This window comes from Rhipicephalus microplus, chromosome 6 (assembly GCF_043290135.1).
Source record: "Rhipicephalus microplus isolate Deutch F79 chromosome 6, USDA_Rmic, whole genome shotgun sequence".
NCBI classification, from domain to species: Eukaryota; Metazoa; Arthropoda; class Arachnida; order Ixodida; family Ixodidae; genus Rhipicephalus; species Rhipicephalus microplus.
Window position 1 is genome coordinate 1,376,835 of NC_134705.1, and position 24,280 is coordinate 1,401,114.

Here is a 24,280-nt window from a genome sequence, read left to right on the forward strand (position 1 = left end):
TGCGATATCTAATGTGAAAGCGCTTGCAACCGTCGTTAGGTTAGGTTCAGTTAGGTTAGGTTAGGTTTGGTTAGGTTAGGTTAGGTTAGGTTAGGTTAGATTAGGTTAGGTTGGGTTGAGTTGGGTTAGGTTAGGTTATGTTAGGTTAGGTTGGGTTAGGTTAGTTTAGGTTAGGTTAGGTTAGGTTAGGTTGGGTTGGGTTGGGTTAGGTTAGGTTAGGTTAGGTTAGGTTACGTTAGGTTAAGGTATGAACCGTCGTAAAACCGCATTAAACAATGTCACTTATTGAGATGTAGTGTTTTTCAACATTACAAGTCGGGAACTTCGATATCTAGTGTGAAAGCGCATGAAACCGTCGTAATCTTGTAGAAAACATTGTAAAGTTGCGAGTAAAACGTTTTCTAACGATAGAAGTGCGAAGGTTAGGTTAGGTTAGGTTAGTTTAAGCTAGGTAGCGTCGTGAAACTACCAAAAACGACGTCATCTAACGAGATAGTGTTGTTTCATTGCGAGTAATAAACTGCGATAGGTGAAATGTTGTGAAAGCACACAAAACGGCATGAACAAGCCAAATACTGCGTGTTCTACCGTTACAAGTGCGAAACTGCTGTATTGTGATATTCTCGTTAAAGCGCATGCAAGCATCGTGAAACCTTAAAGAACAATGTCATTTAGCGAGATACAGCGTTCTGTACTGCAATAAGTTGGTGAAAAACTGTGAGATTATGCAAATATCGTAATTGTGAACAAAACAGTGTAATAGAGCGTTTTTAGATACAAGTGCGAATGTTAGGTTTGGTTAAGATATGAACCGTCGTAAAACCACATTAAACAATGTCACTTAGTGAGATGCAGTGTTTTTCACCATTACAAGTCGGGAACTGCGATATCTAATGTGAAAGCGCTTGCAAACGTCGTTAGGTTATATTAGGTTAGGTTAGGTTAGGTTAGGTTACGTTAGGTTAGGTTAGGTTAGGTTAGGTTTGGTTAGGTTAGGTTAGGTTAGGTTAGGGTATGTTAGGTAAGGTTTGGTTAGGTTAGGTTAGGTTGGGTTAGGTAAGGTTAGGTTAGGTTAGGTTAGGTTAGGTTAAGATATGAACCGCGCTAAATCCACATTAAACAATGTCACTTAGTGAGATGCTGTGTTTTTCACCATTACAAGTCGGGAACTGCGATATCTAATGTGAAAGCGCATGAAACCGCCGTAATCTTGTAGAAAACATTGTAAAGTAGCGAATAAAACGTTTTCTAACGATAGAAGTGCGAAGGTTAGGTTAGTTTGAGCTAGGTAGCGTCGTGAAACCACCAAAAACGATGTCATCTAACGAGATAGTGATGTTTTATTGCGAGTACAAAACTGCGATAGGTGAAATATTGGGAAAGCACACAAAATGGCATGAACTAGCCAGATACTGCGTCTTGTGCCGTTACAAGTGCGAAACTGCTTTATTGTGATATTCTCGTTAAAGCGCATGCAAGTATCGTGAAACCTTAAAGAACGATGTCATTTAGCGAGATACAGCGTTCTGTACTGTAATAAGTTGGTGAGAAACTGTGAGGTCAAGCAAATATCGTAATTGTGAACGAAACAGTGTAATTGAGCGTATTTAGATACAAGTGCGAATGTTAGGTTAGGTTGAGATATCAACCGTCGTAAAACCGCATTAAACAATGTCACTTAGTGACATGTCGTGTTGTTCAACATTACAAGTCGGGAACTACGATATCTAATGTGAAAGCGCATGAAACCATCGTAATCTTCTAGAAAACATTGTAAAGTTGCGAGTAAAGCGTTTTATAACGATAGAAGTGCGAAGGTTAGGTTAGGTTAGGTTAGTTTAGGCTAGGTAGCGTCGTGAAACTACCAAAAACGACGTCATCTAACGAGATAGTGTTGTTTTATTGCGAGTATTAAACTGCGATAGGTGAAATATTGTGAAAGCACACAAAACGGCATGAACAAGCTAGATACTGCGTGTTGTAGCGTTACAAGTGCGAAACTGCTATAATGTGATATTCTCGTTAAAGCGCAGCAAGCATCGTGAAACCTCAAAGAACAATGTCATTTAGCGAGATACAGTGTTCTGTACTGCAATAAGTTGGTGAAAAACTGTGAGGTTATGCAAATATCGTAATTGTGAACGAAACAGTGTAATAGAGCGTTTTTAGATACAAGTGCGAATGTTAGGTTAGGTTAAGATATGAACCGTCGTAAAACCGCCTTAAACAATGTCACTTAGTGAGATGCAGTGTTTCTCACCATTACAACTCGGGAACTGCGATATATAATGTTAAAGCGCTTGCAACCGTCGTTAGGTTAGGTTAGGTTAGGTTAGGTTTGGTTAGGTTAGGTTAGGTTAGGTTAGATTAGGTTAGGTTGGGTTGAGTTGGGTTAGGTTAGGTTAGGTTAGGTTAGGTTAGGTTTGGTTAGGTTAGGTTAGGTTAGGTTAGGTTAGCTTAGGTTAGGTTAGGTTGGGTTGGGTTGGGTTAGGTTGGGTTAGGTTAGGTTAGGTTAGGTTAGGTTGGGTTAGGTTAGTTTAGGTTAGGTTAGGTTAGGTTAGGTTGGGTTGGGTTGGGTTAGGTTAGGTTAGGTTAGATTAGGTAAGGTTAGGTTAGGTTAGGTTAGGTTAGGTTAAAGTATGAACCGTCGTAAAACCGCATTAAACAATGTCACTTAGTGAGATGCAGTGTTTTTCACCTTTACAAGTTGGGAACTGCGATATCTAATGTGAAAGCGCTTGAAACCGTCGTAATGTTGTAGAAAGCAATGTAAAGTAGCGAGTAAAACGTTTTCTAACGATAGAAGTGCGAAGGTTATGTTAGGTTGAGTTATGTTAGTTTAAGCTAGGTAGCATCGTGAAACCACCAAAAACGACGTCATCTAACGAGATAGTGTTGTTTTATTGCGAGTACGAAACTGCGATAGGTAAAATGTTGTGAAAGCACACAAAACGGCATGAACAAGCCAAATACTGCGTGTTGTACCGTTACAAGTGCGAAACTGCTATGTTGTGATATTCTCGGTAAAGCGCATGCAAGCATCGTGAAACCTTAAAGAATGATGTCATTTATCGAGAGACAGCGTTCTGTACTGTAATAAGTTGGTGAAAAACTGTGAGGTCATGCAAATATCGTAACTGTGAACGAAACAGTGTAATAGAGCGTTTTGAGATACAAGCGCGAATGTTAGGTTAGGTTAAGATATGAACCGTCGTAAAACCGCATTAAACAATGTCACTTTGTGAGATGCAGTGTTTTTCACCATTACAAGTCGGGAACTGCGATATCTTATGTGAAAGCGCATGAAACCGTCGTAATGTTGTAGAGAGCATTGTAAAGTAGCGAGTAAAACGTTTTCTAACGATAGAAGTGCGAAGGTTATGTTAGGTTGAATTATGTTAGTTTAAGCTAGGTAGCGTCGTGAAACCACCAAAAAGGACGTCATCTAACGAGATATAATTGTTTTATTTCATGTACAAAACTGCAATAGGTGAAATGTTGTGAAAGCACACAAAACGGCATGAACAAGCAAAATACTGCGTGTTGTACCGTTACAAGTGCGAAACTGCTATGTTGTGATATTCTCGTTAAAGCGCATGCAAGCATTGTGAAACCTTAAAGAATGATGTCATTTAGCGATATACAGCGTTCTGTACTGTAATACGTTGGAGAAAAACTGTGAGGTCATGCAAATATCTTAAATGTGAACGAAACAGTGTAATAGAGCGTTTTTAGATACAAGTGCGAACGTTAGGTTAGGTTAAGATATGAACCGTCGTAAAACCGCATGAAACAATGTCACTAAGTGAGATGCAGTGTTTTTCACCATTACAAGTCGGGAACTGCGATATCTATTGTGAAAGCGCATGAAACTGTCGTAATGTTGTAGAGAGCAATGTAAAGTAGCGAGTAAAACGTTTTCTAACGATAGAAGTGCGAAGGTTATATTAGGTTGACTTATGTTAGTTTAAGCTATGTAGCGTCGTGAGACCACCAAAAAGGACGTCATCTAACGAGATAGTGTTGTTTTATTGCATGTACGAAACTGCAATAGGTGAAATGTTGTGAAAGTACACAAAACGGCATGAGCAAGCCAGATACTGCGTGTTGTACCGTTACAAGTGCGAAACTGCTATAATGTGATATTCTCGTTGAAGCGCATGCAAGCATCGTGAAACCTTAAAGAACGATGTCATTTAGCGAGATACAGCGTTCTGTACTGCAATAAGTTGGTGAAAAACTGTGAGGTTATGCAAATATCGTAATTGTGAACGAAACAGTGTAATAGAGCGTTTTTCAATACAAATGCGAAGGTTAGGTTAGGTTAAGATATGAACCGTCGTAAAACCGCATTAAACAATGTCACTTAGTGAGATGCAGTGTTTTTCACCATTACAAGTCGGGAACTGCGATATCTAATGTGAAAGCGCTTGCAAACGTCGTTAGGATAGGTTAGGGTAGGTTAGGTTAGGTTAGGTTAGGTTTGGTTACGTTAGGTTAGGTTAGGTTAGGTTATGTTAGGTAAGGTTTGGTTAGGTTAGGTTAGTTTGGGTTAGGTAAGGTTAGGTTAAGATATGAACCGCGCTAAAACCGCATTAAACAATGTCACTTAGTGAGATGCTGTGTTTTTCACCATTACAAGTCAGGAACTGCGATATCTAATGTGAAAGCGCATGAAACCGTCGTAATCTTGTAGAAAACATTGTAAAGTAGCGAATAAAACGTTTTCTAACGATAGAAGTGCGAAGGTTAGGTTAGTTTGAGCTACGTAGCGTCGTGAGACCACCAAAAAGGACGTCATCTAACGAGATAGTGTTGTTTTATTGCATGTACGAAACTGCAATAGGTGAAATGTTGTGAAAGTACACAAAACGGCATGAACAAGCCAGATACTGCGTGTTGTACCGTTACAAGTGCGAAACTGCTATAATGTGATATTCTCGTTGAAGCGCATGCAAGCATCGTGAAACCTTAAAGAACGATGTCGTTTAGCGAGATACAGCGTTCTGTACTGCAATAAGTTGGTGAAAAACTGTGAGGTTATGCAAATATCGTAATTGTGAACGAAACAGTGTAATAGAGCGTTTTTCAATACAAATGCGAAGGTTAGGTTAGGTTAAGATATGAACCGTCGTAAAACCGCATTAAACAATGTCACTTAGTGAGATGCAGTGTTTTTCACCATTACAAGTCGGGAACTGCGATATCTAATCTGAAAGCGCTTGCAAACGTCGTTAGGATAGGTTAGGGTAGGTTAGGTTAGGTTAGGTTAGGTTTGGTTACGTTAGGTTAGGTTAGGTTATGTTAGGTAAGGTTTGGTTAGGTAAGGTTAGGTTAGGTTAAATTATGTTAGGTTAGGTTAGGTTAGGTTAAGATATGAACCGCGCTAAAACCGCATTAAACAATGTCACTTAGTGAGATGCTGTGTTTTTCACCATTACAAGTAAGGAACTGCGATATCTAATGTGAAAGCGCATGAAACCGTCGTAATCTTGTAGAAAACATTGTAAAGTAGCGAATAAAACGTTTTCTAACGATAGAAGTGCGAAGGTTAGGTTAGTTTGAGCTACGTAGCGTCGTGAAAGCACCAAAAACGATGTCATCTAACGAGATAGTGTTGTTTTATTGCGAGTATGAAACTGCGATAAGTGAAATATTGTGAAAGCACACAAAATGGCATGAACTAGCCAGATACTGCGTCTTGTGCCGTTACAAGTGCGAAACTGCTTTATTGTGATATTCTCGTTAGAGCGCATGCAAGTATCGTGAAACCTTAAAGAACGATGTCATTTAGCGAGATACTGCGTTCTGTACTGTAATAAGTTGGTGAGAAACTGTGAGGTCAAGCAAATATCGTAATTGTGAACGAAACAGTGTAATTGAGCGTATTTAGATACAAGTGCGAATGTTAGGTTAGGTTGAGATATCAACCGTCGTAAAACCGCATTAAACAATGTCACTTAATGAGATGTAGTGTTTTTCAACATTACAAGTCGGGAACTACGATATCTAATGTGAAAGCTCATGAAACCGTCGTAATCTTGTAGAAAACATTGTAAAGTTGCGAGTAAAACGTTTTCTAACGATAGAAGTGCGAAGGTTAGGTTAGGTTAGGTTAGTTTAAGCTAGGTAGCGTCGTGAAACTACCAGAAACGACGTCATCTAACCAGATAGTGTTGTTTTATTGCGAGTAATAAACTGCGATAGGTGAAATGTGAAAGCACACAAAACGGCATGAACAAGCCAAATACTGCGTGTTCTACCGTCACAAGTGCGAAACTGCTATATTGTGATATTCTCGTTAAAGCGCATGCAAGCATCGTGAAACCTTAAAGAATGATGTCATCTAGCGAGAGACAGCGTTCTGTACTGTAATAAGTTGGTGAAAAACTGTGAGGTCATGCAAATATCATAATTGTGAACGAAACAGTGTAATAGAGCGTTTTGAGATACAAGTGCAAATGTTAGGGTAAGATATGAACCGTCGTAAAACCACAATAAACAATCTCACTTAGTGAGATGCAGTGTTTTTCACCATTACAAGTCAGAAACTGCGATATCTAATGTGAAAGCGCATGAAACCGTCGTAATGTTGTAGAGAGCATTGTAAAGTAGCGAGTAAAACGTTTTCTAACGATAGAAGTGCGAAGGTTATGTTAGGTTGAGTTTAAGCTAGGTAGCGTCGTGAAACCACCAGAAACGACGTCATCTAACGAGATGGTGTTGTTTTATTGCGACTACGAAACTGCGATAGGTGAAATGTGAAAGCACACAAAACGGCATGAACAAGCCAAATACTGCGTGTTCTACCGTCACAAGTGCGAAACTGCTATAATGTGATATTCTCGTTAAAGCGCATGCAAGAATCGTGAAACCTTAAAGAACAATGTCATTTAGCGAAATACAGCGTTCTGTGCTGCAATAAGTTGGTGAAAAACTGTGAGGTTATGCAAATATCGTAATTGTGAACAAAACAGTGTAATAGAGCGTTTTTAGATACAAGTGCGAATGTTAGGTTAGGTTAGGATATGAACCGTCAAAAAACCGCATTAAACAATGTCACTTAGTCAGATGCAGTGTTTCTCACCATTACAAGTCGGGAACTGCTATATCTAATTTGAAAGCGCTTGCAACCGTCGTTAGGTTAGGTTAGGTTAGGTTAGGTTAGGTTAGGTTTGGTTAGGTTAGGTTAGGTTAGGTTAGATTAGGTTAGGTTGGGTAGAGTTGGGCTAGGTTAGGTTAGGTTAGGTTAGGTTGGGTTAGGTTAGGTTAGGTTAGGCTATGTTAGGTTAGGTTAGGTTACGTTAGGTTACGTTAGGTTAGGTTACGTTAGGTTAGGTTAGGTTAGGTAAGGATAATTTGGTTAGGTTAGGTAAGGTTAGGTTAGGTTAGGTTAGGTTGGGTTGGGTGTTGTTGGGTTGGGTTGGGTTAGGTTGGGTTAGGTTAGGTTAGGTTACGTTAGGTTAGGTTAGGTTACGTTAGGTTATGTTAGGTTAGGTTAGGTTACGTTAGGTTAGGTTAGGTCAGGTAAGGACAGGTTACGTTAGAATAGGTTAGGTTAGGCTAGGTTACGTTAGGTTAGGTTAGGTTAGGTTAGGTTTGGTTAGGTTAGGTTAGGTTAGGTTAGCTTAGGTTAGGTTAGGTTGGGTTGGGTTGGGTTAGGTTGGGTTAGGTTAGGTTAGGTTAGGTTAGTTTAGGTTAGGTTAGGTTAGGTTAGGTTGGGTTGGGTTGGGTTAGGTTAGGTTAGGTTAGGTTAGGTTAGGTAAGGTTAGGTTAGGTTAGGTTAGGTTACGTTAGGTTAAGGTATGAACCGTCGTAAAACCGCATTAAACAATGTCACTTAGTGAGATGCAGTGTTTTTCACCTTTACAAGTTGGGAACTGCGATATCTAATGTGAAAGCGCTTGAAACCGTCGTAATGTTGTAGAAAGCATTGTAAAGTAGCGAGTAAAACGTTTTCTAACGATACAAGTGCGAAGGTTATGTTAGGTTGAGTTATGTTAGTTTAAGCTAGGTAGCGTCGTGAAACCACCAAAAACGACGTCATCTAACGAGATAGTGTTGTTTTATTGCTAGTACGAAACTGCGATAGGTAAAATGTTGTGAAAGCTCACAAAACGGCATGAACAAGCCAAATACTGCGTGTTGTACCGTTACAAGTGCGAAACTGCTATGTTGTGATATTCTCGGTAAAGCGCATGCAAGCATCGTGAAACCTTAAAGAATGATGTCATTTAGCGATATACAGCGTTCTGTACTGTAATACGTTGGAGAAAAACTGTGAGGTCATGCAAATATCTTAAATGTGAACGAAAAGTGTAATAGAGCGTTTTTAGACACAAGTGCGAAAGTTAGGTTAGGTTAAGATATGAACCGTCGTAAAACCGCATGAAACAATGTCACTAAGTGAGATGCAGTGTTTTTCACCATTACAAGTCGGGAACTGCGATATCTATTGTGAAAGCGCATGAAACTGTCGTAATGTTGTAGAGAGCATTGTAAAGTAGCGAGTAAAACGTTTTCTAACGATAGAACTGCGAAGGTTATATTAGGTTGAGTTATGTTAGTTTAAGCTATGTAGCGTCGTGAGACCACCAAAAAGGACGTCATCTAACGAGATAGTGTTGTTTTATTGCATGTACGAAACTGCAATAGGTGAAATGTTGTGAAAGTACACAAAACGGCATGAACAAGCCAGATACTGCGTGTTGTACCGTTACAAGTGCGAAACTGCTATAATGTGATATTCTCGTTGAAGCGCATGCAAGCATCGTGAAACCTTAAAGAACGATGTCGTTTAGCGAGTTACAGCGTTCTGTACTGCAATAAGTTGGTGAAAAACTGTGAGGTTATGCAAATATCGTAATTGTGAACGAAACAGTGTAATAGAGCGTTTTTCATTACAAGTGCGAAGGTTAGGTTAGGTTAAGATATGAACCGTCGTAAAACCGCATTAAACAATGTCACTTAGTGAGATGCAGTGTTTTTCACCATTACAAGTTGGGAACTGCGATATCTAATGTGAAAGCACTTGCAAACGTCGTTAGGTTAGGTTAGGTTAGGTTAGGTTAGGTTAGGTTACGTTAGGTTAGGTTTGGTTAGGTTAGGTTAGGTTATGTTAGGTAAGGTTTGGTTAGGTTAGGTTAGTTTGGGTTAGGTAAGGTTAGGTTAGGTTAAATTAGGTTAGGTTAGGTTAGGTTAGGTTAAGATATGAACCGCGCTAAAACCGCATTAAACAATGTCACTTAGTGAGATGCTGTGTTTTTCACCATTACAAGTCGGGAACTGCGATATGTAATGTGAAAGCGCATGAAACCGTCGTAATCTTGTAGAAAACAATGTAAAGTAGCGAATAAAACGTTTTCTAACGATAGAAGTGCGAAGGTTAGGTTAGTTTGAGCTACGTAGCGTCGTGAACACCAAAAACGATGTCATCTAACGAGATAGTGTTGTTTTATTGCGAGTATGAAACTGCGATAGGTGAAATATTGTGAAAGCACACAAAATGACATGAACTAGCCAGATACTGCGTCTTGTGCCGTTACAAGTGCGAAACTGCTTTATTGTGATATTCTCGTTAGAGTGCATGCAAGTATCGTGAAACCTTAAAGAACGATGTCATTTAGCGAGATACAGCGTTCTGTACAGTAATCAGTTGGTGAGAAACTGTGAGGTCAAGCAAATATCGTAATTGTGAACGAAACAGTGTAATTGAGCGTATTTAGATACAAGTGCGAATGTTAGGTTAGGTTGAGATATCAACCGTCGTAAAACCGCATTAAACAATGTCACTTAATGAGATGTAGTGTTTTTCAACATTACAAGTCGGGAACTACGATATCTAATGTGAAAGCGCATGAAACCGTCGTAATCTTGAAAAAAACATTGTAAAGTTGCGAGTAAAACGTTTTCTAACGATAGAAGTGCGAAGGTTAGGTTAGGTTAGGTTAGATTAAGCTAGGTAGCGTCGTGAAACTACCAAAAACGACGTCATCTAACGAGATAGTGTTGTTTTATTGCGAGTATTAAACTGCGATAGGTGAAATGTTGTGAAAGCACACAAAACGGCATGAACAAGCCAAATACTGCGTGTTCTACCGTTACAAGTGCGAAACTGCTATATTGTGATATTCTCGTTAAAGCGCATGCAAGCATCGTGAAACCTTAAAGAAAAATGTCATTTAGCGAGTTACAGCGTTCTGTACTGCAATAAGTTGGTGAAAAACTGTGAGGTTATGCAAATATTGTAATTGTGAACAAAACAGTGTAATAGAGCGTTTTTAGATACAAGTGCGAATGTTAGGTTAGGTTAAGATATGAACCGTCGTAAAACCACATTAAACAATGTCACTTAGTGAGATGCAGTGTTTTTCACCATTACAAGTCGGGAACTGCGATATCTAATGTGAAAGCGCTTGCAAACGTCGTTAGGTTATGTTAGGTTAGGTTAGGTTAGGTTACGTTAGGTTAGGTTAGGTTAGGTTTGGTTAGGTTAGGTTAGGGTATGTTAGGTAAGGTTTGGTTAGGTTAGGTTAGGTTAGGTTGGGTTAGGTAAGGTTAGGTTAGGTTAGGTTAAGATATGAACCGCGCTAAATCCGCATTAAACAATGTCACTTAGTGAGATGCTGTGTTTTACACCATTACAAGTCGGGAACTGCGATATCTTATGTGAAAGCGCATGAAACCGTCGTAATCTTGTAGAAAACATTGTAAAGTAGCGAATAAAACGTTTTCTAACGATAGAAGTGCGAAGGTTAGGTTAGTTTGAGCTACGTAGCGTCGTGAAACCACCAAAAACGATGCCATCTAACGAGATAGTGTTGTTTTATTGCGAGTACGAAACTGCGATAGGTGAAATATTGTGAAAGCACACAAAATGGCATGAACTAGCCAGATACTGCGCCTTGTGCCGTTACAAGTGCGAAACTGCTTTATTGTGATATTCTCGTTAAAGCGCATGCAAGTATCGTGAAACCTTAAAGAACGATGTCATTTAGCGAGATACAGCGTTCTGTACTGTAATAAGTTGGTGAGAAACTGTGAGGTCAAGCAAATATCGTAATTGTGAACGAAACAGTGTAATTGAGCGCCTTTAGATACAAGTGCGAATGTTAGGTTGGTTGACATATCAACCGTCGTAAAACCGCATTAAACAATGTCACTTAGTGAGATGTAGTGTTTTTCAACATTACAAGTCGGGAACTACGATATCTAATGTGAAAGCGCATCAAACCGTCGTAATCTTGTAGAAAACATTGTAAAGTTGCGAGTAAAACGTTTTCTAACGATAGAAGTGCGAAGGTTAGGTTAGGTTAGGTTAGTTTAAGCTAGGTAGCGTCGTGAAACTACCAAAAACGACGTCATCTAACGAGATAGTGTTGTTTTAATGCGAGTATTAAACTGCGATAGGTGAAATGTTGTGAAAGCACACAAAACGGCATGAACAAGCCAAATACTGCGTGTTCTACGGTTACAAGTGCGAAACTGCTATATTGTGATATTCTCGTTAAAGCGCATGCAAGCATCGTGAAACCTTGAAGAACAATGTCATTTAGCGAGATACAGCGTTCTGTACTGCAATAAGTCGGTGAAAAACTGTCAGGTTATGCAAATATCGTAATTCTGAACAAAACAGTGTAATAGAGCGTTTTTAGATACAAGTGCGAATGTTAGGTTAGGTTAAGATATGAACCGTCGTAAAACCACATTAAACAATGTCACTTAGTGAGATGCAGTGTTTTTCACCATTACAAGTCGGGAACTGCGATATCTAATGTGAAAGCGCTTGCAACCGTCGTTAGGTTAGGTTAGGTTAGGTTAGGTTAGGTTAGGTTAGGTTAGGTTTGGTTAGGTTAGGTTAGGTTAGGTTAGGTTAGATTAGATTAGGTTAGGTTGGGTTGAGTTGGGTTAGGTTAGGTTGGGTTAGGTTAGTTTAGGTTAGGTTAGGTTAGGTTAGGTTGGGTTGGGTTGGGTTAGGTTAGGTTAGGTTAGGTTAGGTTAGGTTAGGTTAAGGTATGAACCGTCGTAAAACCGCATTAAACAATGTCACTTAGTGATATGTAGTGTTTTTCAACATTACAACTCGGGAACTACGATATCTAATGTGAAAGCGCATGAAACCGTCGTAATCTTGTAGAAAACATTGTAAAGTTGCGAGTAAAACGTTTTCTAACGATAGAAGTGCCAAGGTTAGGTTAGGTTAGGTTAGTTTAAGCTAGGTAGCGTCGTGAAACTACCAAAAACGACGTCATCTAACGAGATAGTGTTGTTTTATTGCGAGTATTAAACTGCGATAGGTGAAATGTTGTGAAAGCACACAAAACGGCATGAACAAGCCAAATACTGCGTGTTCTACCGTTACAAGTGCGAAACTGCTATATTTTGATATTCTCGTTAAAGCGCATGCAAGCATCGTGAAACCTTAAAGAACAAAGTCATTTAGCGAGATACAGCGTTCTGTACTGCAATAAGTTGGTGAAAAACTGTGAGGTTATGCAAATATCGTAATTGCGAACAAAACAGTGTTATAGAGCGTTTTTAGATACAAGTGCGAATGTTAGGTTAGGTTAGGATATGAACCGTCGTAAAACCTTATTAAACAATGTCACTTAGTGAGATGCTGTGTTTTTCACCATTACAAGTCGGGAACTGCGATATCTTATGTGAAAGCGCATGAAACCGTCGTAATCTTGTAGAAAACATTGTAAAGTAGCGAATAAAACGTTTTCTAACGATAGAAGTGCGAAGGTTAGGTTAGTTTGAGCTACGTAGCGTCGTGAAACCACCAAAAACGATGCCATCTAACGAGATAGTGTTGTTTTATTGCGAGTACGAAACTGCGATAGGTGAAATATTGTGAAAGCACACAAAATGGCATGAACTAGCCAGATACTGCGCCTTGTGCCGTTACAAGTGCGAAACTGCTTTATTGTGATATTCTCGTTAAAGCGCATGCAAGTATCGTGAAACCTTAAAGAACGATGTCATTTAGCGAGATACAGCGTTCTGTACTGTAATAAGTTGGTGAGAAACTGTGAGGTCAAGCAAATATCGTAATTGTGAACGAAACAGTGTAATTGAGCGCCTTTAGATACAAGTGCGAATGTTAGGTTAGGTTGACATATCAACCGTCGTAAAACCGCATTAAACAATGTCACTTAGTGAGATGTAGTGTTTTTCAACATTACAAGTCGGGAACTACGATATCTAATGTGAAAGCGCATCAAACCGTCGTAATCTTGTAGAAAACATTGTAAAGTTGCGAGTAAAACGTTTTCTAACGATAGAAGTGCGAAGGTTAGGTTAGGTTAGGTTAGTTTAAGCTAGGTAGCGTCGTGAAACTACCAAAAACGACGTCATCTAACGAGATAGTGTTGTTTTAATGCGAGTATTAAACTGCGATAGGTGAAATGTTGTGAAAGCACACAAAACGGCATGAACAAGCCAAATGCTGCGTGTTCTACGGTTACAAGTGCGAAACTGCTATATTGTGATATTCTCGTTAAAGCGCATGCAAGCATCGTGAAACCTTGAAGAACAATGTCATTTAGCGAGATACAGCGTTCTGTACTGCAATAAGTCGGTGAAAAACTGTCAGGTTATGCAAATATCGTAATTGTGAACAAAACAGTGTAATAGAGCGTTTTTAGATACAAGTGCGAATGTTAGGTTAGGTTAAGATATGAACCGTCGTAAAACCACATTAAACAATGTCACTTAGTGAGATGCAGTGTTTTTCACCATTACAAGTCGGGAACTGCGATATCTAATGTGAAAGCGCTTGCAACCGTCGTTAGGTTAGGTTAGGTTAGGTTAGGTTAGGTTAGGTTAGGTTAGGTTTGGTTAGGTTAGGTTAGGTTAGGTTAGGTTAGATTAGGTTAGGTTGGGTTGAGTTGGGTTAGGTTAGGTTAGGTTAGGTTAGGTTGGGTTAGGTTAGTTTAGGTTAGGTTAGGTTAGGTTAGGTTAGGTTAGGTTGGGTTTGGTTGGGTTAGGTTAGGTTAGGTTAGGTTAGGTTACGTTAGGTTAAGGTATGAACCGTCGTAAAACCGCATTAAACAATGTCACTTAGTGATATGTAGTGTTTTTCAACATTACAACTCGGGAACTACGATATCTAATGTGAAAGCGCATGAAACCGTCGTAATCTTGTAGAAAACATTGTAAAGTTGCGAGTAAAACGTTTTCTAACGATAGAAATGCGAAGGTTAGGTTAGGTTAGGTTAGTTTAAGCTAGGTAGCGTCGTGAAACTACCAAAAACGACGTCATCCAACGAGATAGTGTTGTTTTATTGCGAGTATTAAACTGCGATAGGTGAAATGTTGTGAAAGCACACAAAACGGCATGAACAAGCCAAATACTGCGTGTTCTACCGTTACAAGTGCGAAACTGCTATATTGTGAAATTCTCGTTAAAGCGCATGCAAGCATCGTGAAACCTTAAAGAAAAATGTCATTTAGCGAGATACAGCGTTCTGTACTGCAATAAGTTGGTGAAAAACTGTGAGGTTATGCAAATATCGTAATTGTGAACAAAACAGTGTAATAGAGCGTTTTTAGATACAAGTGCGAATGTTAGGTTAGGTTAAGATATGAACCGTCGTAAAACCACATTAAACAATGTCACTTGGTGAGATGCAGTGTTTTTCACCATTACAAGTCGGGAACTGCGATATCTAATGTGAAAGCGCTTGCAACCGTCGTTAGGTTAGGTTAGGTTAGGTTAGGTTAGGTTAGGTTAGATTAGGTTAGGTTGGGTTGAGTTGGGTTAGGTTAGGTTAGGTTAGGTTAGGTTGGGTTAGGTTAGTTTAGGTTAGGTTAGGTTAGGTTAGGTTGGGTTGGGTTGGGTTAGGTTAGGTTAGGTTAGGTTAGGTTAAGGTATGAACCGTCGTAAAACCGCATTAAACAATGTCACTTAGTGATATGTAGTGTTTTTCAACATTACAACTCGGGAACTACGATATCTAATGTGAAAGCGCATGAAACCGTCGTAATCTTGTAGAAAACATTGTAAAGTGTCGAGTAAAACGTTTTCTAACGATAGAAGTGCAAAGGTTGGGTTAGGTTAGGTTAGTTTAAGCTAGGTAGCGTCGTGAAACTACCAAAAACGACGTCATCTAACGAGATAGTGTTGTTTTATTGCGAGTATTAAACTGCGATAGGTGAAATGTTGTGAAAGCACACAAAACGGCATGAACAAGCCAAATACTGCGTGTTCTACCGTTACAAGTGCGAAACTGCTATATTTTGATATTCTCGTTAAAGCGCATGCAAGCATCGTGAAACCTTAAAGAACAAAGTCATTTAGCGAGATACAGCGTTCTGTACTGCAATAAGTTGGTGAAAAACTGTGAGGTTATGCAAATATCGTAATTGCGAACAAAACAGTGTTATAGAGCGTTTTTAGATACAAGTGCGAATGTTAGGTTAGGTTAGGATATGAACCGTCGTAAAACCTTATTAAACAATGTCACTTAGTGAGATGCAGTGTTTTTCACAATTACAAGTCGGGAACTGCGATATCTAATGTGAAAGCGCTTGCAAACGTCGTTAGGTTAGGTTAGGTTAGGTTAGGTTAGGTTACGTTAGGTTAGGTTTGGTTAGGTTAGGTTAGGTTAGGTTATGTTAGGTAAGGTTTGGTTAGGTTAGGTTAGGTTAGGTGGGGTTAGGTAAGGTTAGGTTAGGTTGGGTTAGGTTAGGTTAGGTTAAGATATGAACCGCGCTAAAACCGCATTAAACAATGTCACTTAGTGAGATGCTGTGTTTTTCACCATTACAAGTCGGGAACTGCTATATCTAATGTGAAAGCGCTTGCAACCGTCGTTAGGTTAGGTTAGGTTAGGTTAGGTTAGGTTAGGTTAGATTAGGTTAGGTTGGGTTGAGTTGGGCTAGGTTAGGTTAGGTTAGGTTAGGTTGGGTTAGGTTAGGTTAGGTTAGGCTACGTTAGGTTAGGTCAGGTTACGTTAGGTTACGTTAGGTTAGGTTAGGTAAGGATAATTTGGTTAGGTTAGGTAAGGTTAGGTTAGGTTATGTTAGGTTAGGTTGGGTTGGGTTGGGTTGGGTTAGGTTAGGTTAGGTTAGGTTAGGTTACGTTAGGTTAGGGTATGAACCGTCGTAAAACCGCATTAAACAATGTCACTTAGTGAGATGTAGTGTTTTTCAACATTACAAGTCGGGAACTACAATATCTAATGTGAAAGCGCATGAAACCGTCGTAATCTTGTAGAAAACATTGTAAAGTTGCGAGTAAAACGTTTTATAACGATCGAAGTGCGAAGGTTAGGTTAGGTTAGGTTAGGTTAGTTTAAGCTAGGTAGCGTCGTGAAACTACCAAAAACGACGTCATCTAACGAGATAGTGTTGTTTTATTGCGAGTAATAAACTGCGATAGGTGAAATGTTGTGAAAGCACACAAAACGGCATGAACAAGCCAAATACTGCGTGTTCTACCGTTACAAGTGCGAAACTGCTATATTGTGATATTCTCGTTAAAGCGCATGCAAGCATCGTGGAACCTTAAAGAACAAAGACATTTAGCGAGATACAGCGTTCTGTACTGCAATAAGTTGGTGAAAAACTGTGAGGTTATGCAAATATCGTAATTGTGAACAAAACAGTGTAATAGAGCGTTTTTAGATACAAGTGCGAATGTTAGGTTAGGTTAAGATATGAACCGTCGTAAAACCACATTAAACAATGTCACTTAGTGAGATGCAGTGTTTTTCACCATTACAAGTCGGGAACTGCGATATCTATTGTGAAAGCGCTTGCAACCGTCGTTAGGTTAGGTTAGGTTAGGTTAGGTTAGGTTTGGTTAGGTTAGGTTAGGTTAGGTTAGATTAGGTTAGGTTGAGTTGGGTTAGGTTAGGTTAGGTTAGGTTGGGTTAGGTTAGTTTAGGTTAGGTTAGGTTAGGTTAGGTTGGGTTGGGTTGGGTTAGGTTAGGTTAGGTTAGGTTAGGTTAGGTTGGGTTGGGTTGGGTTGGGTTAGGTTAGGTTAGGTTAGGTTAAGTAAGGTTTGGTTAGGTTAGGTTAGGTTACGTTAGGTTAAGGTATGAACCGTCGTAAAACCGCATTAAACAATGTCACTTAGTGAGATGTAGTGTTTTTCAACATTACAAGTCGGGAACTACGATATCTAATGTGAAAGCGCATGAAACCGTCGTAATCTTGTAGAAAACATTGTAAAGTTGCGAGTAAAACGTTTTCTAACGATAGAAGTGCGAAGGTTAGGTTAGGTTAGGTTAGTTTGAGCTAGGTAGCGTCGTGAAACTACCAAAAACGACGTCATCTAACGAGATAGTGTTGTTTTATTGCGAGTATTAAACTGCGATAGGTGAAATGTTGTGAAAGCACACAAAACGGCATGAACAAGCCAAATACTGCGTGTTCTACCGTTACAAGTGCGAAACTGCTATATTGTGATATTCTCGTTAAAGCGCATGCAAGCATTGTGAAACCTTAAAGAACAATGTCATTTAGCGAGATACAGCGTTCTGTACTGCAATAAGTTGGTGAAAAACTGTGAGGTTATGCAAATATCGTAATTGTGAACAAAACAGTGTTATAGAGCGTTTTTAGATACAAGTGCGAATTTTAGGTTAGGTTAAGATATGAACCGTCGTAAAACCACATTAAACAATGTCACTTAGTGAGATGCAGTGTTTTTCACCATTACAAGTCGGGAACTGCGATATCTAATGTGAAAGCGCTTGCAAACGTCGTTAGGTTAGGTTAGGTTACGTTAGGTTAGGTTTGGTTAGGTTAGGTTAGGTTAGGTTATGTTAGGTAAGGTTTGGTTAGGTTACGTTAGGTTAGGTTGGGTTAGGTAAGGTTAGGTTAGGTTGGGTTAGGTTAGGTTAGGTTAGGTTAAGATATGAACCGCGCTAAAACCGCTATAAACAATGTCACTTAGTGAGATGCTGTGTTTTTCACCATTACAAGTCGGGAACTGCTATATCTAATGTGAAAGCGCTTGCAACCGTCGTTAGGTTAGGTTAGGTTAGGTTAGGTTAGATTAGGTTAGGTTGGGTTGAGTTGGGCTAGGTTAGGTTAGGTTAGGTTAGGTTGGGTTAGGTTAGGTTAGGTTAGGCTACGTTAGGTTAGGTTAGGTTACGTTAGGTTACGTTAGGTTAGGTTACGTTAGGTTAGGTTAGGTTAGGTAAGGATAATTTGGTTAGGTTAGGTAAGGTTAGGTTAGGTTATGTTAGGTTAGGTTGGGTTGGGTTGGGTTGGGTTAGGTTAGGTTAGGTTAGGTTAGGTAAGGTTAGGTTAGGTTAGGTTAGGTTACGTTAGGTTAAGGTATGAACCGTCGTAAAACCACATTAAACAATGTCACTTAGTGAGATGTAGTGTTTTTCAACATTACAAGTCGGGAACTACAATATCTAATGTGAAAGCGCATGAAACCGTCGTAATCTTGTAGAAAACATTGTAAAGTTGCGAGTAAAACGTTTTCTAACGATAGCAGTGCGAAGGTTAGGTTAGGTTAGGTTAGTTTAAGCTAGGTAGCGTCGTGAAACTACCAAAAACGACGTCATCTAGCGAGATAGTGTTGTTTTATTGCGAGTATTAAACTGCGATAGGTGAAATGTTGTGAAAGCACACAAAACGGCATGAACAAGCCAAATACTGCGTGTTCTACCGTTACAAGTGCGAAACTGCTATTTTGTGATATTCTCGTTAAAGCGCATGCAAGCATCGTGAAACCTTAAAGGACAAAGTCATTTAGCGAGATACAGCGTTCTGTACTGCAATAAGTTGGTGAAAAACTGTGAGGTTATGCAAATATCGTAATTGTGAACAAAACAGTGTAATAGAGCGTTTTTAGATACAAGTGCGAATGTTAGGTTAGGTTAAGATATGAACCGTCGTAAAACCACATTAAACAATGTCACTTAGTGAGATGCAGTGTTTTTCACCATTACAAGTCGGGAACTGCGATATCTAATGTGAAAGCGCTTGCAAACGTCGTTAGGTTATGTTAGGTTAGGTTAGGTTAGGTTACGTTAGGTTAGGTTAGGTTAGGTTTGGTTAGGTTAGGTTAGGTTAAGGTATGTTAGGTAAGGTTTGGTTAGGTTAGGTTAGGTTAGGTTGGGTTAGGTAAGGTTAGGTTAGGTTAGGTTAGGTTAGGTTAGGTTAGGTTAGGTTAAGAAATGAACCGCGCTAAATCCGCAATAAACAATGTCACTTAGTGAGATGCTGTGTTTTTCACCATTACAAGTCGGGAACTGCGATATCTAATGTGAAAGCGCATGAAACCGTCGTAATCTTGTAGAAAACATTGTAAAGTAGCGAATAAAACGTTTTCTAACGATAGAAGTGCGAAGGTTAGGTTAGTTTGAGCTAGGTAGCGTCGTGAAACCACCAAAAACGATGTCATCTAATGAGATAGTGATGTTTTATTGCGAGTACAAAACTGCGATAGGTGAAATATTGGGAAAGCACACAAAATGGCATGAACTAGCCAGATACTGCGTCTTGTGCCGTTACAAGTGCGAAACTGCTTTATTGTGATATTCTCGTTAAAGCACATGCAAGTATCGTGAAACCTTAAAGAACGATGTCATTTAGCGAGATACAGCGTTCTGTACTGTAATAAGTTGGTGAGAAACTGTGAGGTCAAGCAAATATCGTAATTCTGAACGAAACAGTGTAATTGAGCGTATTTAGATACAAGTGCGAATGTTAGGTTAGGTTGAGATATCAACCGTCGTAAAACCGCAATAAACAATGTCACTTGGTGAGATGTAGTGTTTTTCAACATTACAAGTCGGGAACTACGATATCTAATGTGAAAGCGCATGAAACCGTCGTAATTTTGTAGAAAACATTGTAAAAATGCGAGTAAAACGTTTTCTAACGATAGAAGTGCGAAGGTTAGCTTGAGTTATGTTAGTTTAAGCTATGTAGCGTCGTGAGATCACCAAAAAGGACGTCATCTAACGAGATAGTGTTGTTTTATTGCGAGTATTAAACTGCGATAGGTGAAATGTTGTGAAAGCACACAAAACGGCATGAACAAGCCAAATACTGCGTGTTCTACCGTTACAAGTGCGAAACTGCTATATTGTGATATTCTCGTTAAAGCGCATGCAAGCATCGTGAAACCTTAAAGAACAAAGTCATTTAGCGAGATACAGCGTTCTGTACTGCAATAAGTTGGTGAAAAACTGTGAGGTTATGCAAATATCGTAATTGTGAACAAAACAGTGTAATAGAGCGTTTTTAGATACAAGTGCGAATGTTAGGTTAGGTTAAGATATGAACCGTCGTAAAACCACATTAAACAATGTCACTTAGTGAGATGCAGTGTTTTTCACCATTACAAGTCGGGAACTGCGATATCTAATGTGAAAGCGCTTGCAACCGTCGTTAGGTTAGGTTAGGTTAGGTTAGGTTAGGTTTGGTTAGGTTAGGTTAGGTTAGGTTAGATTAGGTTAGGTTGGGTTGAGTTGGGTTAGGTTAGGTTAGGTTAGGTTAGGTTGGGTTAGGTTAGTTTAGGTTAGGTTAGGTTAGGTTAGGTTGGGTTGGGTTGGGTTAGGTTAGGTTAGGTTAGGTTAGGTTGGGTTGGGTTGGGTTGGGTTAGGTTAGGTTAGGTTAGGTTAAGTAAGGTTAGGTTAGGTTAGGTTAGGTTACTTTAGGTTAAGGTATGAACCGTCGTAAAACCGCATTAAACAATGTCACTTAGTGAGATGTAGTGTTTTTCAACATTACAAGTCGGGAACTACGATATCTAAAGTGAAAGCGCATGAAACCGTCGTAATCTTGTAGAAAACATTGTAAAGTTGCGAGTAAAACGTTTTCTAACGATAGAAGTGCGAAGGTTAGGTTAGGTTAGGTTAGTTTAAGCTAGGTAGCGTCGTGAAACTACCAAAAACGACGTCATCTAACGAGATAGTGTTGTTTTATTGCGAGTATTAAACTGCGATAGGTGAAATGTTGTGAAAGCACACAAAACGGCATGAACAAGCCAAATACTGCGTGTTCTACCGTTACAAGTGCGAAACTGCTATATTGTGATATTCTCGTTAAAGCGCATGCAAGCATTGTGAAACCTTAAAGAACAATGTCATTTAGCGAGATACAGCGTTCTGTACTGCAATAAGTTGGTGAAAAACTGTGAGGTTATGCAAATATCGTAATTGTGAACAAAACAGTGTTATAGAGCGTTTTTAGATACAAGTGCGAATGTTAGGTTAGGTTAAGATATGAACCGTCGTAAAACCACATTAAACAATGTCACTTAGTGAGATGCAGTGTTTTTCACCATTACAAGTCGGGAACTGCGATATCTAATGTGAAAGCGCTTGCAAACGTCGTTAGGTTAGGTTAGGTTAGGTTACGTTAGGTTAGGTTTGGTTAGGTTAGGTTAGGTTAGGTTATGTTAGGTAAGGTTTGGTTAGGTTAGGTTAGGTTAGGTTGGGTTAGGTAAGGTTAGGTTAGGTTGGGTTAGGTTAGGTTAGGTTAGGTTAAGATATGAACCGCGCTAAAACCGCATTAAACAATGTCACTTAGTGAGATGCTGTGTTTTTCACCATTACAAGTCGGGAACTGCTATATCTAATGTGAAAGCGCTTGCAACCGTCGTTAGGTTAGGTTAGGTTAGGTTAGGTTAGGTTAGATTAGGTTAGGTTGGGTTGAGTTGGGCTAGGTTAGGTTAGGTTAGGTTAGGTTGGGTTAGGTTAGGTTAGGCTACGTTAGGTTAGGTTAGGTTACGTTGGGTTACGTTAGGTTAGGTTAGGTTAGGTAAGGATAATTTGGTTAGGTTAGGTAAGGTTAGGTTAGGTTATGTTAGGTTAGGTTGGGTTGGGTTGGGTTGGGTTAGGTTAGGTTAGGTTAGGTTAGGTAAGGTTAGGTTAGGTTAGGTTAGGTTACGTAAGGTTAAGGTATGAACCGTCGTAAAACCGCATTAAACAATGTCACTTAGTGAGATGTAGTGTTTTTCAACATTACAAGTCGGGAACTACAATATCTAATGTGAAAGCGCATGAAACCGTCGTAATCTTGTAGAAAACATTGTAAAGTTGCGAGTAAAAACGTTTTCTAACGATAGAAGTGCGAAGGTTAGGTTAGGTTTGGTTAGTTTAAGCTAGGTAGCGTCGTGAAACTACCAAAAACGACGTCATCTAACGAGATAGTGTTGTTTTATTGCGAGTATTAAACTGCGATAGGTGAAATGTTGTGAAAGCACACAAAACGGCATGAACAAGCCAAATACTGCGTGTTCTACCGTTACAAGTGCGAAACTGCTATATTGTGATATTCTCGTTAAAGCGCATGCAAGCATCGTGAAAGCCTAAAGAAAAATGTCATTTAGCGAGATACAGCGTTCTGTACTGCAATAAGTTGGTGAAAAACTGTGAGGTTAGGCAAATATCGTAATTGTGAACAAAACAGTGTAATAGAGCGTTTTTTAGATACAAGTGCGAATGTTAGGTTAGGTTAAGATATGAACCGTCGTAAAACCACATTAAACAATGTCACTTAGTGAGATGCAGTGTTTTTCACCATTACAAGTCGGGAACTGCGATATCTAATGTGAAAGCGCTTGAAAACGTCGTTAGGTTATGTTATGTTAGGTTAGGTTAGGTTAGGTTAGGTTACGTTAGGTTAGGTTAGGTTAGGTTTGGTTAGGTTAGGTTAGGTTAGGGTATGTTAGGTAAGGTTTGGTTAGGTTAGGTTAGGTTAGGTTGGGTTAGGTAAGGTTAGGTTAGGTTAGGTTAGGTTAGGTTAAGATATAAACCGCGCTAAATCCGCATTAAACAATGTCACTTAGTGAGATGCTGTGTTTTTCACCATTACAAGTCGGGAACTGCGATATCTAATGTGAAAGCGCATGAAACCGTCGTAATCTTGTAGAAAACATTGTAAAGTAGCGAATAAAACGTTTTCTAACGATAGAAGTGCGAAGGTTAGGTTAGTTTGAGCTACGTAGCCTCGTGAAACCACCAAAAACGATGCCATCTAACGAGATAGTGTTGTTTTATTGCGAGTACGAAACTGCGATAGGTGAAATATTGTGAAAGCACACAAAATGGCATGAACTAGCCAGATACTGCGTCTTGTGCCGTTACAAGTGCGAAACTGCTTTATTGTGATATTCTCGTTAAAGCGCATGCAAGTATCGTGAAACCTTAAAGAACGATATCATTTAGCGAGATACAGCGTTCTGTACTGTAATAAGTTGGTGAGAAACTGTGAGGTCAAGCAAATATCGTAATTGTGAACGAAACAGTGTAATTGAGCGCCTTTAGATACAAGTGCGAATATTAGGTTAGGTTGACATATCAACCGTCGTAAAACCGCATTAAACAATGTCACTTAGTGAGATGTAGTGTTTTTCAACATTACAAGTCGGGAACTACGATATCTAATGTGAAAGCGCATGAAACCGTCGTAATCTTGTAGAAAACATTGTAAAGTTGCGAGTAAAACGTTTTCTAACGATAGAAGTGCGAAGGTTAAGTTAGGTTAGGTTAGTATAAGCTAGGTAGCGTCGTGAAACTACCAAAAACGACGTCATCTAACGAGATAGTGTTGTTTTATTGCGAGTATTAAACTGCGATAGGTGAAATGTTGTGAAAGCACACAAAACGGCATGAACAAGCCAAATACTGCGTGTTCTACCGTTACAAGTGCGAAACTGCTATATTGTGATATTCTCGTTAAAGCGCATGCAAGCATCGTGAAACCTTAAAGAGCAATGTCATTTAGCGAGATACAGCGTTCTGTACTGCAATAAGTCGGTGAAAAACTGTGAGGTTATGCAAATATCGTAATTGTGAACAAAACAGGGTACTAGAGCGTTTTTAGATACAAGTGCGAATGTTAGGTTATGTTAAGATATGAACCGTCGTAAAACCACATTAAACAATGTCACTTAGTGAGATGCAGTGTTTTTCACCATTACAAGTCGGGAACTGCGATATCTAATGTGAAAGCGCTTGCAACCGTCGTTAGGTTAGGTTAGGTTAGGTTAGGTTAGGTTAGGTTAGGTTTGGTTAGGTTAGGTTAGGTTAGGTTATGTTAGGTAAGGTTTGGTTAGGTTAGGTTAGGTTAGGTTAGGTTGGGTTAGGTAAGGTTAGGTTAGGTTGGGTTAGGTTAGGTTAGGTTAGGTTAAGATATGAACCGCGCTAAAACCGCATTAAACAATGTCACTTAGTGAGATGCAGTGTTTTTCACCATTACAAGTCGGGAACTGCTATATCTAATGTGAAAGCGCTTGCAACCGTCGTTAGGTTAGGTTAGGTTAGGTTAGGTTAGGTTAGGTTAGGTTAGATTAGGT